Here is a 14518-nt window from a genome sequence, read left to right on the forward strand (position 1 = left end):
CGCTGTCGCTTCTTCTTCTGCCATCCGAGAGGCAAACCGCTATCCTATGTCCCGTAAAATCCTCCTCGAACCCTGACGCACGGCTTCCGCAGTTCTTTCTAACTCGTTCAGCCACCCCTAAAGGTGTTGGTGAGTTCGTTTCAAAGGTGTTCGCCGAGAAACTTGCGGGACTACCAGATTTTCTCAAAGCTAATGATCTTCTTCGTTAGAGTAGCGACGCGCGTACAAAAGGCTCCAATTACGGTACCTAAGGAAAATTACGAAATAACGAGACCACCGTTCGACGCTCCCGGGCATACGGAATTTCGATCTTCCCCGTTAGACGCCAGCGTACCGCGAAGAGAACTTAATATTACGAATAAGAAATAAGGAAGGCCGACCACGAGCCAACCCTCCCTCCCATCGACGTACCCACACCAATTGTCCTTCTTCGTACCTCGATTTCTTTTTTCGTCACACGATTGCGAAGACTTGCTAGCTTTTTGATTTCAACCGAAACTTCCACCCGCTCGTCCCACCCTCTCCGACACCCACGCACAGCTGCTTTTTAACCCTCGCTCCCTCCCCCTCCACTCTCCTTTGTAACTGGCTCTCTTTTTCGTGGACGCCGCGATGGAAACGGTGGCTTCGTGGCACGGAGAAGTTAATTATAAGCGATACCAATCTCTCGGGGTTGTTGGGCGGTTGGTAGAACTGGGAAGCCATGACAGCCAATTACCACCCCGTGCCGACCCTCGCGCACGAGCCACCGCTCTCTTCCTCCTTCTCCTACCCTCCCTCTCCTTTCACTCACGTTCTCCTTCCTTCTCCCCCTTTACTTCTTCCACACCTCTCCGTTCCTCCTTTTCCTTCACTCGAAACTTTCCCTCCCATTCTCTCCTGCCCTATCTTCCCTACATCCGTTTCACACGAACGCACGCACACGGTCGCGGTCACGGACGTTGATGCGCGCGTGCACGCCAACGCGTACACACTTACACGTGCTCTCTCCCGCCAGTATAGGAAATTAAAAGACTGGGCGATGATTGCGCGCGGCCCAGCCTGGCCTTTCCACCCCCTCCCCCTCCCCTTCCGCCGCAAACCACCCCGTGTCCCGGCTCTCGGCCTCCTTCGAAGCCCTCCCTGCAATCTACCGTACCGGCTCGGCTACCACCGGCAGAGGAAAGAAAAGAGAGAAGGCATTCGTTCTGCTTAGCGAAAATTACAGAATTGGTCGGGAAAAGTGATTGGGATTGGCCCTTTTACCGCGTTTCTCCGTGCCTCGTTTCGCCTCGTTAAAGCACCCGAAACGGACACCCTGTTTAACCTCCCCAGCTGTCTGGCTCGCCTCGTTCGCCGGAAGACGGATTTCGATTATACGTCTTCGACGTGGCCGCGTGTCTTAACTAAAATTGACCTTAAACGATACCACGTCCGAATGTAAACTCGGTGTAATCCGAAATCCTACGCCATCGTCCAGAGATCCGTAACAGGAACCCGGGCATCCCGTTGTTCGCGAATGAAATAACAAAAAAGATAAACGTTTTATCCTTGTTCGCGCCTCGCAAGCGTTACGTTGAACAAACAGAACGAATCGAACTGGTAATGCGTCCATGTCGCAGAGCCTGCGCGCCATTCGTCCCGCGGATCGCTTCCATCCATTAGAGGCTTATGTCAACCGACAATAGGGATTAACCTTCGGCAGAATGCAACGAGAAAGCGGCAACGGCTGCCATGACAGCGATCGTACCGGGTGTCGTTTTTAAGCCGCTTCCTGGTAACGCAACGCCTTGTTTACAGTTCCTGTGAGAAACTCTGGCTCGTAGGTTGCTTGAGGAAAATTACATCCAGCTGAAATAGACGTTCTATAGTTGTCGGTTAAACGCGCTTAAGATGAGTTTACTTTGTCGCGTTTCCGATGTATGTTGTATCTCGATCTTATTCGCAATAACGAAGAATGGACGGAGGATCTTTTATCGAGGCTCCTGAAACCTCTGGAGTTGCGTTAGAGGACGACGACTCTAGAAGATAATTATTACAAATAACGCGAGGAATCCTGACTATTACCGGTTAGCGATTTAATAGAATTATTCGTCATACGTGTTCAGTTAATTAAAGTAGAATGGAAATTCTATAGATTCCAATTCAAACTATTCCATTTGCAGCCCTTATAATGCACTATCCTGTTTTAGTTATGGCTATTTTATCGAGAATAATTGTACGAAGAACACTTATTGAAAGAGAATTTCCTCTCAAGGATCCCAAGACTCCTGCATCTACAGAAGGCAAACGACAAGTAATATGAAAAATTCTAGTACGTACTATGATCGCTGCACGATATCTACAAAGTGAAACGTACAATTATAACTTTGCGTGGCTGGCAAAGTTGGCCTGTGCACCAAATAGATTAAGTCTATCAAAGCAAAATGAATATTCTGTACACCTCGATCGAACCTGCTCCATCCGCATAAGTACTTTTTCTCCGTTTCCATTCTATTTCAATTAAAGGTGTCGCGTTTGAAATAATAACAATAATAATAATAATAATAATAATAATAATATGAAAAATAATAGCTAAAAAGAAAATTTCCTATCAAGGATTTCGAAACCATTCGAGATCTTCCTTCGAGGAGCAACGACAAACAGCGAGGAATCCTGTACACCACGACCTCTGTTCGATACCCATAAAGCGAAACGCTCGGTTATGACTTAGCGCGGTTGGCAGGGTTAGCTTGTTCGCCAATTAGGTTGAGTTAATTATAACCGATGGTTATCAGCCGGTTAACTCCGACACGCCATTACCTCACTTTACCTCCTAGCATCCAGTCCCTCTTGCATCGCCGTCTGAACCTCATCTCTCTGCGAGTGTCACTTTGACGCGTCTGGCGTATCTCCGAGCCACCCTACGCGATCGGCATGCTAATTTCTTAAACTCTGCAATTTATAAAAGCGCGTACACACTTGCGACAAAGCGTCGTAATGAAAGGTTGCGGAGAAACTTCCCGCCGGTCTCTGTTTGCACGAAAACTTGCGACTTCCTCGTACGACATCAAAGCGACGAGTCACGCTGCTCGTGAACAAGTCTTCAACGTAACTTGGATGTACGCTGCATTTGATAGCTTGTCTTTCTAACCCCGCTTAACGCTTTTTGCTAGTGTTTACAGGGCTTAATACTTTTCCAGATACCAGTGATCGCGAGCTCTACGCTTACTTGCTTTCCGTATAGCTATCGTGCCCACTACGAAATTTCTATGCGATCGTTAATTCTAGAAAGGAAACGAGGATAGAAAGGAAAAGTATCGGAAGTAAAAAATTTTCTGTCTCTAGTTAAAGTTCGGAGAAACCCGAAGTGAAGAATTCCTATTGAATCGAATATCGAGGCTTTTAATCCAGAACAATGATAGGAATACGCCTAGAAATAAGAAATAATCATAGGAATAAGCCTAACGAACGATAGCAGCGAAACAATGACGGAACCGAGGATTGCGAAATTGTCTGATCTCTCTGTGGCGCGTCTCGGGTAACGTCAACGTCGAGACGGTATCGAGGCTGTTAATGATTTTTAGACAGTTTCTATGAAACAGAAAATTCAAAGCCGACCGTTCCGACGTTTCACGAAATTGCGTACACGTGTGCTGAAATTAGATCGTTTGCTTTGAAGCGATATTATGCCATCACGCGAGCAGCTAGTTCAAGATCAAAGCGAATCGAGTTTTTTCACGGTGTCTGGCCGCGGCATTTACCTGTGACGGAGACAAAAGAAAATTACGTCGCGTAATCAACCCCTCAACGACGTGTTTTAAAAACGAATTTGTTTACGTACTAATTTACGTATCAATAGCCAGTTTTTATTCGGGAACAGCTTTGTTAATTGCTTCTGAAAACGATATAGCCAAGGGGTAGCGATCGGAACGTATATAACCCCCTGCCTTTCAAAGTGTAAAATAACGCGACGTAAGCCCTTTACCGGCGTCATGGTCGACACGTAGAAAGGATGGCAGGAATCGAAATCGTACGAAAAGTTACTTTACCTAGCGAAGCACGATATTGAAGTTAACGGTCGAAGCGTTTCTCGAGAAATCAATCGGAGAATGGCCTCGTTAATCTGGCGGGGTGGTTTCTGGATGCTCGGTTGCTCTTACATCACGTAATAGTATCGGGCCATCCCCCCGTTGGCCTTAACCCCCACGACCTCTCCCCCGCGGCAACTCTTCGGTCCGAACCACCCTCACTCACTCTCTCTCTCTCTCTCTCTCTCTCAACCTCTCCGCCGTTTCCCAGCTAAGTCTGCGAGTGACTGAGTGGTTATTTAGGTAAGAGCCAGTCTCCCCGCGTAGAAGCTGCCACCCACCCCTCTCGCGCCACCACGCTTAAGTAATGGTCCCGCAACATATTGTGCAAAGAAAAACTCGCTCGCTTATTTACGCTACTCCGCTTGACGGAGAGAGAGAGAGAGAGAAAGAGAGAGAGGCAAGGAGAGCGAGTTTCTTCCGACTTGTTTGAGGCTCGATTGGACGAGAAAAGATTGCAGATCAAGACAAATACCGATGACGGAGATGTTCTCAGGATTGCAGCAAGAGATTAGAAGCGATTAAGCTCAAAGATATCTATGGTAGCTCAAAACAACAGAATATAAAAAGTAGGGAGTTCAGAGATTAAGCTCAAAAATATCTAATCATATTAAACTCCTTCTTGATTTTTTATATGGCTGATCTTACTCTCGTCGATGTTTTCAACTAACTGCTTACCTAAATATAAACTAATCAGAAATATTCAGAAATGGAGAAAATAGAATCGAGGTTCCCTAGAGATGAACTTCCCTCGATAACCGATGAAAATGAAATTTCGGCTGCTGATCGTTCAACGAAGCCGTATTTCGAACTAACGATTCCCACCTCCAAGTGTAAAATACTCGGAGCTCAACCCTAAGGGATCTTTCGTCGGCCAATTAATGGGAGAAAGATCGAACGGTAAGAGTCATTGGATACCGATTTGCATCGTAATGCGTGCACCCCCGGTGGCTAGGGTTGACGCAACAAAAATAACATCGGCTAGGCTAAGGGAAGCTCATACGTGCTGCTCCTACTAATGCCGGCCTATCCGTACAAATAGCTGCTACTCGACCGGCATAATTACAGATTAGATGAACGGAAGATAGCTCTTAACTGCTTCGCGCGAAGGGTGGCTACGGAACGCGGGATGACCGCCACCATCATTCGAGATCAATCGGGGTGCACGCGATTCTGCACGCACACGCATGCCACACACTCAGCTCGGTGAACGATACCTTCTCGCATCTCGTGGTTCCCTGTAGCGGAGTTAGCCGGCACGTGTCGAAGCGCCGGTACACGTGCGACTCTCCGACGAGAATCGATATTCTTCCGTACCCCTTGTGATATCGGCCACCTCGTATATTATTTTAACGCGCTTTAAGCTCCCTTCTCAACCCGCGATCCTTCGTACGTACGAATTTGTCGACCATCGCGCAGTTCTGCAGTTCCCATGACGCGTAATCGTTTAATGATTTTCGCCACGCTCGCCATTTCGTATGTACGTATCGTCTTCTTTTATGTGGACGTTAGGTACGTTACAACGAAGAATGTCTGTTGGGGCAATCGCGTTTCGTATTTGTAACGGCCGGTCGACCGTGTTCGTTCATCGTGAAACTCGATGAATTAGCGACGTGAAGCACCGTATTCGTCTAATTGGAGATCCAGCATCCTTTACCGCGCGCAAAGGTAGTCGAACGTTCTATTTTGGAGATACGTTTTCGTGTTTTCATTACGATTCCAAAGAGATAAATGGATTTTGATAGCGCGGCGTTGGCTGGCGATTTAATTAATTTTTAAGCGAAAGACAAAAACGGTGGCGTGCAACGGCGAACAATAGGACCATTTGAGCAATAAACAAAAACGGGTACGCGGACGCCGATGGAACAGTCAGCGGCGACACGCGGGAGAACGGTAGGGTAGAGATGATCTGATTACGACCGCATCATGGGAAAGTCAACTCGCAAAGCGAGGGTAGAAACTCGATTCATCCTATCGTATCCTATTGTGCGAGCACTGTCACCGATGCGTATAATTCGAAGGGATCCAGCGCGCGTCCGCACGCTTCGGCATTAATTTCCAAGCACAAAAAGGTGCAGCACGGCAAACCCAGCGCGCTCCGTTCGCCTCCCATCGTTTCATCGTGCACGCGATCGAAATTCGAACGCGAACCATTAGCGTTTCCCGGAAGCTACTTTCTACTGGTTCTCGGATTTCGACTCCTAGCTGCAGCAGCAGCAGCAGCAGTAGCAGCGTGGAATCGATAAAGATCGAAATAGGGGTGGCTGTGACCGAGGAGATATCATTAATCGTCCGGCGAAAAATTTGGGAATCGGGAAAAGCGCAGAAGCGGGTATCGTTCTGTGTCGAAGAACGAACGAACGAGAGTAAACGAGAATCGGCCGCATTAGGAGATGGAAGGAAACGGGAAACGGCCTCGCGACAGGAAGAAACCACGAAGAAAAGACGGCCCACAATGGGCCGTTTATCAAAAGTCGTGATACCAACGCTGGCCGCGCCTTTCTAGCGGCGCGGTCCATCAATAAAACCAAGTGATTTAGCGAGTCCCTGGCGGGCGTACGGGGAAAAGCAAGGTGGTGGAGCACGAATTTCCAAGATAAAGGGGTCAACAATGGACGGTAACCAATGGTTGGTATTCGGCTAGTGTCGAAACGCCGCCTTCCAATCACTCGCCGATAACAATGCCCTCAGTCTGGTTTATAAATCCGCGCATTGTTGCCAACTTAAAAGCTCTCGCAACGAGAAACCGAGGGGGGGGGGAGCAAGAAGACGGACGAAAAGGGGGAGGAGGGATAGAAGGGAGAGAAGGACGAAGAAGGCGAAGGGGGGCGGAGAGGAGGCTAAGACTAGGGGGAGAGAATCTACTCAAGATCTCGGGCGTTGAAAGCACCGTCGGAAAGGTAGACGAGGAGAGAGTTAAAGGAAGAGGCGAACGATGGAAAAGAGGAACGAAGGCCGGGAGCGTGGGTGTTTAAAGAGTGGAAGCGAGAAGATGGTGGCAGAGCTTGAGAGCCGTGTAAAAGCATTGAGAGCACTTTAATGAATACGATTAGGGGCGTTAACTGTGAAGGATTGCCAAGCCGAAGAAAGCGCCACGCCAGGGAAAGCTCTTTTCCGGCGCCTTCGGCCGAACCAAGGCTAGGTCCTTCGTCCTCGTCCTCGTCGTACTCGTCACCGTTACTGATGAAATTTTCGGTCGACTATGCTATCGCTTGATTCAACTTTGATACACCGCTCTCCTATTAGCCTGAAATCCGTATTTCTTGATAATTCCCCTCTTCGTTGACGACCTTTCGTCACACTCGTGAAAATTCCAGTCGTCGCGACCGTGCGTTACGTTCGCTCGTCGTTGTTCCTTTAGAGTTGACACGTTCATACGCGTCGTTTGCCTGGATTTATCGAATTTACAGCGCGTCTTTGTTTTATCGTTTCGTGGAACAGTCACCGCGACGCCACAGTACGATCAAGTGTTCGGCGCTATTTAAATTAACTTCACGAATTTCAAGGCACACAGTCGAGGTTATTTACTTCGTCGAGAAGCGCAAGTTAGGAAACGTTAGCCCCGGCATCGGCGTATCTCCGTCAGATGCACTTATCTTCTCGGCTGAATGCGACGTCGTGCTATCAGTATGCGAACGACAAACCCACTTCCTATGCACATTCTCCTTTTTTCTTGTCAGTCCAGTCTACCGGGAATAATCTGCCTCATTAGCGAGCCGATAGAAGCTAGCTGCCTACGCGAAACGAATCATCGCGACTATGGAAAATCGATCGCGTGTGTGTTTGCCATTTAACCGTTGTAAACCGGTGCTTTTCGTAGCTCCAATTAGCGGCGATACTGGTACTTACGCGATCAGACGCGTTTCTTCGATGTTAGCTGCGAGGATACGTAAACAGGATTTGTTAATTTATAGCCACGACTATGTGTGATGATAGCCAATTATGAGCGACGCTCATAATAAACTCGAAGTAAACTCTTCGTCAAATCGTCATTAGGATATAGGTAGCACATACCAAGTAAAAACAAGAAAATTATTTGATCTGATTGCTATATGAAAAGAAAAGTCGAAAATGTCTCTGCAGTTATATCAAGAAACAGCTGTCAGCTGTTGAAAAGAAGAAATAGACGCGTTCCACGCGCGATTCCGAGCGCTTACACAATGTAATCGCGGAGTCTTTAATCTCAAGGATGATCACAGTAACGGGCCGTATTACTTGCGGCCATCGTGTCCAACTCCATTTCCGGTTGCGACCGATGCCCCCGCGTCGAGAGTCAGTTCAGCCTGCGGAAACAGAGAGAAAGAGAGAAAGAGAAAGAGAAAGGGAGAGAGGGAGAGAGAGAGAGAGAGAGAGAGAGAGAGAGAGAGGGACAGAGAAGGCGAACACGCACAGAACACACCGCCACGCGTCGTCGTCCGTCAAGGCAGCCGCATAGGTACGCAAATGCACGCGTACGTGTGAACGACGTGACGCTGGGTGCCTGCCACTCGACTCAACCGCACTAGCTGACTCCACGCAATTATAGATCCCTAATTACGAGCCCGCATGCCCTGCTCGGTACACCTATTCCTCTCTCGTTTCCACCCCCTGATTCCCCTTCATCCAGCATCCCTTTCTATAACCCTAACTCCGATCCTCGTCCTCTCTTCCCCGTCTACTCTCGTGCTACTATTACTACCCGTGCCCGTATCTCAATCCCTAACACTCCTCGCCTCTATCGGCTTCTCCGTTCTATTCGTCCATCTTCCTCCTTCCTTCTCTACCTTCCGCACCGATTCGTGTTTTTCCCTTCCGTTCCACGAGAGAAGAGAGAACCGGCCTCATCCCGTCATTCCCGACGTTCCCGCCAGTCCTCCGCTCCCTTTGCCTCTTCCTTCGTCTCTACTACCATCTCACTTCAGTTCGGTTAATTAACTCCCACCTCATTAACGTGCCCAACCGAGCAGCATTCTCTTCTGCGGAAAGTAAGCAATCCATCGAGCGCTGCTTGCATCCCGTCGCACGTTCCCCGGTACCACGTGTTATTAATAATTGTTTCTGACCGACTCTCTGATGACCAATCTTGCGTTCGGTATTACACGCGATGTCTTTACACGGGTAAGAGGCTGCCCGATGCGTATGATCGACGTCGATGTGTACGTGTGTATGCGCGCGCACGAGTAAAGCAGACGGACCAGGCGCAAGTGTACGAACACTCTTACGGAGAATCTAATTAAAGTTTGATCTTATTACGTCGAAATATAATGATATCTGGTTTATAACGCGTTTAGTAATTTTATGCGGGAAGGGATACGGCGAGCTAATTAAGCGCGTGCACTTCAGCCGCATGCGAGCTCGTTGATATATCCCACTTTGCTCTGCTCGTTTTCTCTCTTTCTCTCCGCTGGTATATACATATACGTGTATTTCTTTTTTCCTTTTTTCCACGTTCTTTCGCGTCTCTTTTTTTGCCAGGCTGCATGTGCTCATACATCGAGACGTCGACTCCCGTCTCTGCTCCTTTCTTCCCTCGAGCACGATGATATATTATTGAACGCGTTTATGGTCGCTCCATGTCGTTCGAGTCTTGTTTCAATTCGTTTAGATACACATTCTAATTAAGCTAGCTACGAAGATACACGTCGGTTCGTTTTATCGAACAATAAGCGCATATCGTTTCGTCGCTTGTTCTCTGATCCACCGTCGAAGCTGATGGCTTTAATAAGAGCATCGCGAACGAAGATCACGCCAATTAACGAATAACCTGCGCACCGAAGCAAACCAACGCGACGGTTCAAAATTGATCGTTGCATACGTATGAAGTTGAAAGATCTTATATCTGTCGGAAAAAAGAAGAGGATGCCGCATCTTTTTTAGAAACTTGCGAAGTCAGACTGTGTTACGAAATATCGGATATCGAGTAAACGAACGTTCGTTCCCTCGCACCGGTGACTGGCACACGTGGCCCGGAAACGTCATCTATTTTTAAATATTAAACTCCGAGTGGGAGAATTTGCCGATGACCCAGACAGCTTAATTGTCAAGTTAGAAAATCGGGTCAGTGACGGGAACCTTGCTCGGAGACCATAAGTTCTTGTATCACGGACGCAAATAAGACCTCACCCTCATAAACGAACCGATAAATCACAATTGATTTTGTCCCGGCCAAATCGATCTTCTGTTTCGTTAACGCGATCTGCAATATCTTGATATCCACGATGCTGATTCCATCTATGAACGTAAGTATAACTGATCGAATATTAGGTATAAATAGGTGGGTGGTTAATTACAAATGTCGTCATCGATGTGGCAAATGAGACGCGTCATTAAGCAGGTAGAATTCCATTTGCAGGCGAGACCGGATGAGACAGCCGAGGAGCTGCTGTATTTGCGTGAGATTTTAAAAAAGAAGTCCGAGGAAAGTAAGGCGACGCGTCGATCGAATAACGAGCAGATTTAAATCGAGTTCGAACTAGCAAGTGCACGGTGGGTACCGGTTTAACGTGTTCCCTGCGACATTTCAAATCGTTTCAAATATTTATTTCACGCTGCCGTCACGGATCTTCTACGTCGTTTTGCATCATTAACGAGGGCTAACCTCGTTCGTCAGGCAGATAGCTCGAGACTCTTTCAACGATAGCGATCCCTCACCGATACACCCACGGATATTAAGGAACCATTCATAATTTTAAGATCGCGATTGTAGTCTCGTCGCGAATCTAACGAAATGAACCTACGATGGTTGGTAAGAAGGTGAAAGAGGTAGTCGAAAATGAATGAAAAATAAGCAGATAGTTTTAGCGAAGTTACTTAGACCCAATTAAGTTGAGTTTACGTTAGAGCTAGGTAGCATTCTCGGCTTCTACGTATCAAAGAGAGAGGATCGCAGGGGGAATGGCAGAATGTTGAAGATGAGGCGAGCGGGAGGAGCAACGAGAAGGAAGATCGACGGAGGATAAGGGAGAGAGAAAGAGAAGGATGATGGGAGTTCAGTTTCCCCCTGTTAAGAGGGTTTGCTTGTATCCCTCGAGATGCGCATACGTCATCCGATTAAAATTAGTAATTAGCTAATTAACTTAAAGCACGCAGCACTCCGGGCTAAGTAAGTTGACCGCCTGATTATGATGCATCGCTTCCGAGTTCGAATCTGCGCGAGTGTTCGGTGCTAACTCGCAGGATCTCCAAGAAGAATGTAGAAGAAAGGAGGGGGAAAAAAAAAGAAAAGGTAAAAGGAGAAGAGATCTCGACGGAAGTGAGAAAATGGGAAAAAGTAACCGCGCTTGATGGAGAGTACAACGTTCCCGGCGAGAATTGTTCCTGACGATTTATTTCTCGAGTTACCAACGACACGCTTATCGCGGTTGCCTTAACGCTTTCTTAAAAGCAAAGTTACTATTTTCTTTTTCGATCGAGCTTGTAACGTGTACCAGAAATTCATTCGTGCAATCGTCTTCTTCGAGTTCGTTCGCGACCGAAGAACGCAAAATGAAATCGTCTTAGAAAGAATTTTCAAGAATTTTCACAGGCAGAATCTCCCCGTAATTTTATAAATTTCCTTACGGATACCCGAAACTCGATTAAGCAAATCTGAACGGTGATTAATCGATGCTAAATGAAAACGTACCTAAGGTGGCGCCTGACAGTCTATAGCTACGAAATCATCGTTGCGTATCGTATATTGCGTATCTCGGCTCGCATATTCCACTTTTGCCGTACGTTCACGCGAAGGCCAGTGACGTGAGTGGAAAATTGATATATGCACGAAGTGATATCTCGTGGAAAAGTGTATAGTATCGTGGTATTCGAAGTAACGCGAGCGAAGGGACGCGCGTCGTCGAGAGTGATTCAGAAGTGCTTTCCCGTGTTCCTTAACTAACCGTTCGTCGGTCCTGTGGACGCATCGCGTCGCGACGACCGTACTCGCCCCAAGTAGGATCACGACAAGGACCATGCGAAAGGTCTTTCTCTTCCCTCTCTATCTTTCTCTCTTTTCAATTCCCCTTCAAGCGATCCCTCTTTCGATACTCAGCCTCTCAACGACTGTTCCAACTTCTCGAATCTTCTTCGTTGTTGTTACATGTTCTTCGGTTTCGTGCTCGTCCCGTTTGCGAATAATCACGAATAATCATCCCGACGCGGCTATTTGTTGCATTTGCATTACGTCTACGTTTCAAGCGGCGTTAATTCGTTTTAATATACCGAATAATTTCGCGTAACACACAAACAAATAATAAAATCGTAGGTTATTAATATTTACGCGATATTACGTATTAAAATGTTTATATCGATTTCGGATACAGTCTGTTATTTGAAGTTAATGAATCTCAAACTGCTTAGAGCGACCGTATCAATTTTATGTACAGAATTTCGATATAATCCGAGTATACGTATAATAAACACTTTTGTATTATATTCTCCGAGTAGGATTTCCTAACATACACTAATTTACTTTTCACGACTTTCGAGTGCAGGCGAGCGAGAATCCTTGGAGACAGATTCGTGGTTTCATCCTCTAAGTGACAGTAATGTGGCCAGGATTGCGACCATTGGAAAGTCTCGGAAGCAATGTATCATCGTTAAAGGACTGTAAAAGATGCGTCTATGCTACTCTTTTTCCACTTCTCTTTACCCTTCTATCACGGCCAGTCAGATAAACATTTATTTTCCAAATCATGAATTGTACGGAATCGAAAGGGAACTCTCGGATCTACGAACTCGTAGACCAATAAATTTCACTTGAAAAAACATCTACTCGACTAAATCGTTCTTTGAATGCAACTAGGAGAGAATGAACGCAGGCGTCGACAAGATTTTCGATCGACACAGTTGTTCTCTCGCGTAATAGGACCCGTATGTGTAATTTGTCGCAGGATCAACGGTTGTATCTCGATTAGAATTTCTTTGTACCCTCATACACGATGTACGTGTCTCTCCCTTTCTCTGCTTCTCCTTCTCTACCCCGTGTCTTTCGAGCGTAGTTCTCGCGGACCAATGCGGGTTCCTACGGGACAACGTTGCCATCCCAGATTCCTTTTAACGAACTATTAACATTAAATCCAGCCGAGGCATTAAACGAGCCCACATTTCAAGAACATCGGGAAAATTTCATGGTCCTGTACTCTCCTAACAAATCCAATACTTCTTTCTCTCCCCTTTCGATATCGCGTCTCGTTAATCGCGCCAGTTAGCAAAGTGATTGGTCGAACGAAAAATGAGCAACGAATAAATCAAAATTCCTGATATCGATCGACGAAACGACTCGGGATGGTAGCCGAGCCTGACGACGACGTCGCTAATCCGAAAATCCTGAAAACACCCTTGGGACCGGCGCGGCACGGCATCCAAGAACCATGATTGTTCGCGAGTACGTCCATTTTCACGATCACGGCACGGTCACGAACTTCAAACTCTGTTCGATTGGTTGGTTGGCATTATAGCTGACTGTAATTAGTGTACGAAGCTGAAGGGGGATAGAGGGGTGGCAGAAGGGGTGGCAGCATACGTGTAATGCTCACGTTAATTACCTGACATGTTTAGCATGCATTACATCCACGTATACGCGATAGTAGCGCCGGCCCATCCTCACTGACTACCTACTCGCCTGTTACGCTCAACCTACGGTGTATTCGCAGCCGTGCCATGCGCATACCGTCAGGTAATGAGCGAAACGAGAAAATTTTCTGTAAGTTACTAGCACGAACTTGAAATTGAAAGGGACCCACGGGCTAATATTAAGGTAATCGGACATTGTTCGTTACTGCTTGCTCCATTTCTTTCCCCCTTCTCTCTTCCCCTCTAGCAAGCCCTTAGACTTCGTGCAAACGAACTATGTTACGTCGTTGTAATTTCACAGCAGTGACGTTGGGAAATTGATTTTATACATTTCATAATACATTGATTTTTATGTAAAAATCGATCAAGACTTTTACGAAAGAGATTCAATATCGGATGGTGAAGGGGTAGGATATAAAAATCCCAAAAATCCTACGTGTATTTTCGACCAATCGCGGGGAGACGCAATCGCGAGGAAACACGTCAACGGCAGTCGTAAATTCCCATTACGATTATAATAATCGACGCCGCGAATAGATCGATCCCCTGATTTCCGTTGAGACAATAGGGGTGGTTGAGTTGGTATAACGCTGCGTTTAACAGGGTTATAAACTTTATATTTCCAACGCTTATGAGGTACACTATTGAGTATGTATAAGTTAAGTAAGTGATTGATTTAATGAGACTAACCCGGTAATAACATGTGGACTATTCTAACGATGAAAGATAAGTGAAGTTTGTTCTTATGTGATTAAAGGAGGAAAGCTCGGAGTGAGTGTGTCTTTTGAACTAAGGACGTGGATTCGTTGTTCACACTCTTCGTTAGGACAGTGAGGGTAACGATCCTATTCGTTCCTTTCCATCTGCCCCTAACCTCAAAAATACCAGAGTAAACTATAATTTCCTGGTTACGAAATTAACACATTTTACCCAAGAAA

Source organism: Bombus vosnesenskii, unplaced genomic scaffold (assembly GCF_011952255.1).
Source record: "Bombus vosnesenskii isolate JDL3184/JDL3185 unplaced genomic scaffold, Bvos_JDL3184-5_v1.1 scf7180000013352, whole genome shotgun sequence".
Taxonomy (NCBI): Eukaryota; Metazoa; Arthropoda; class Insecta; order Hymenoptera; family Apidae; genus Bombus; species Bombus vosnesenskii.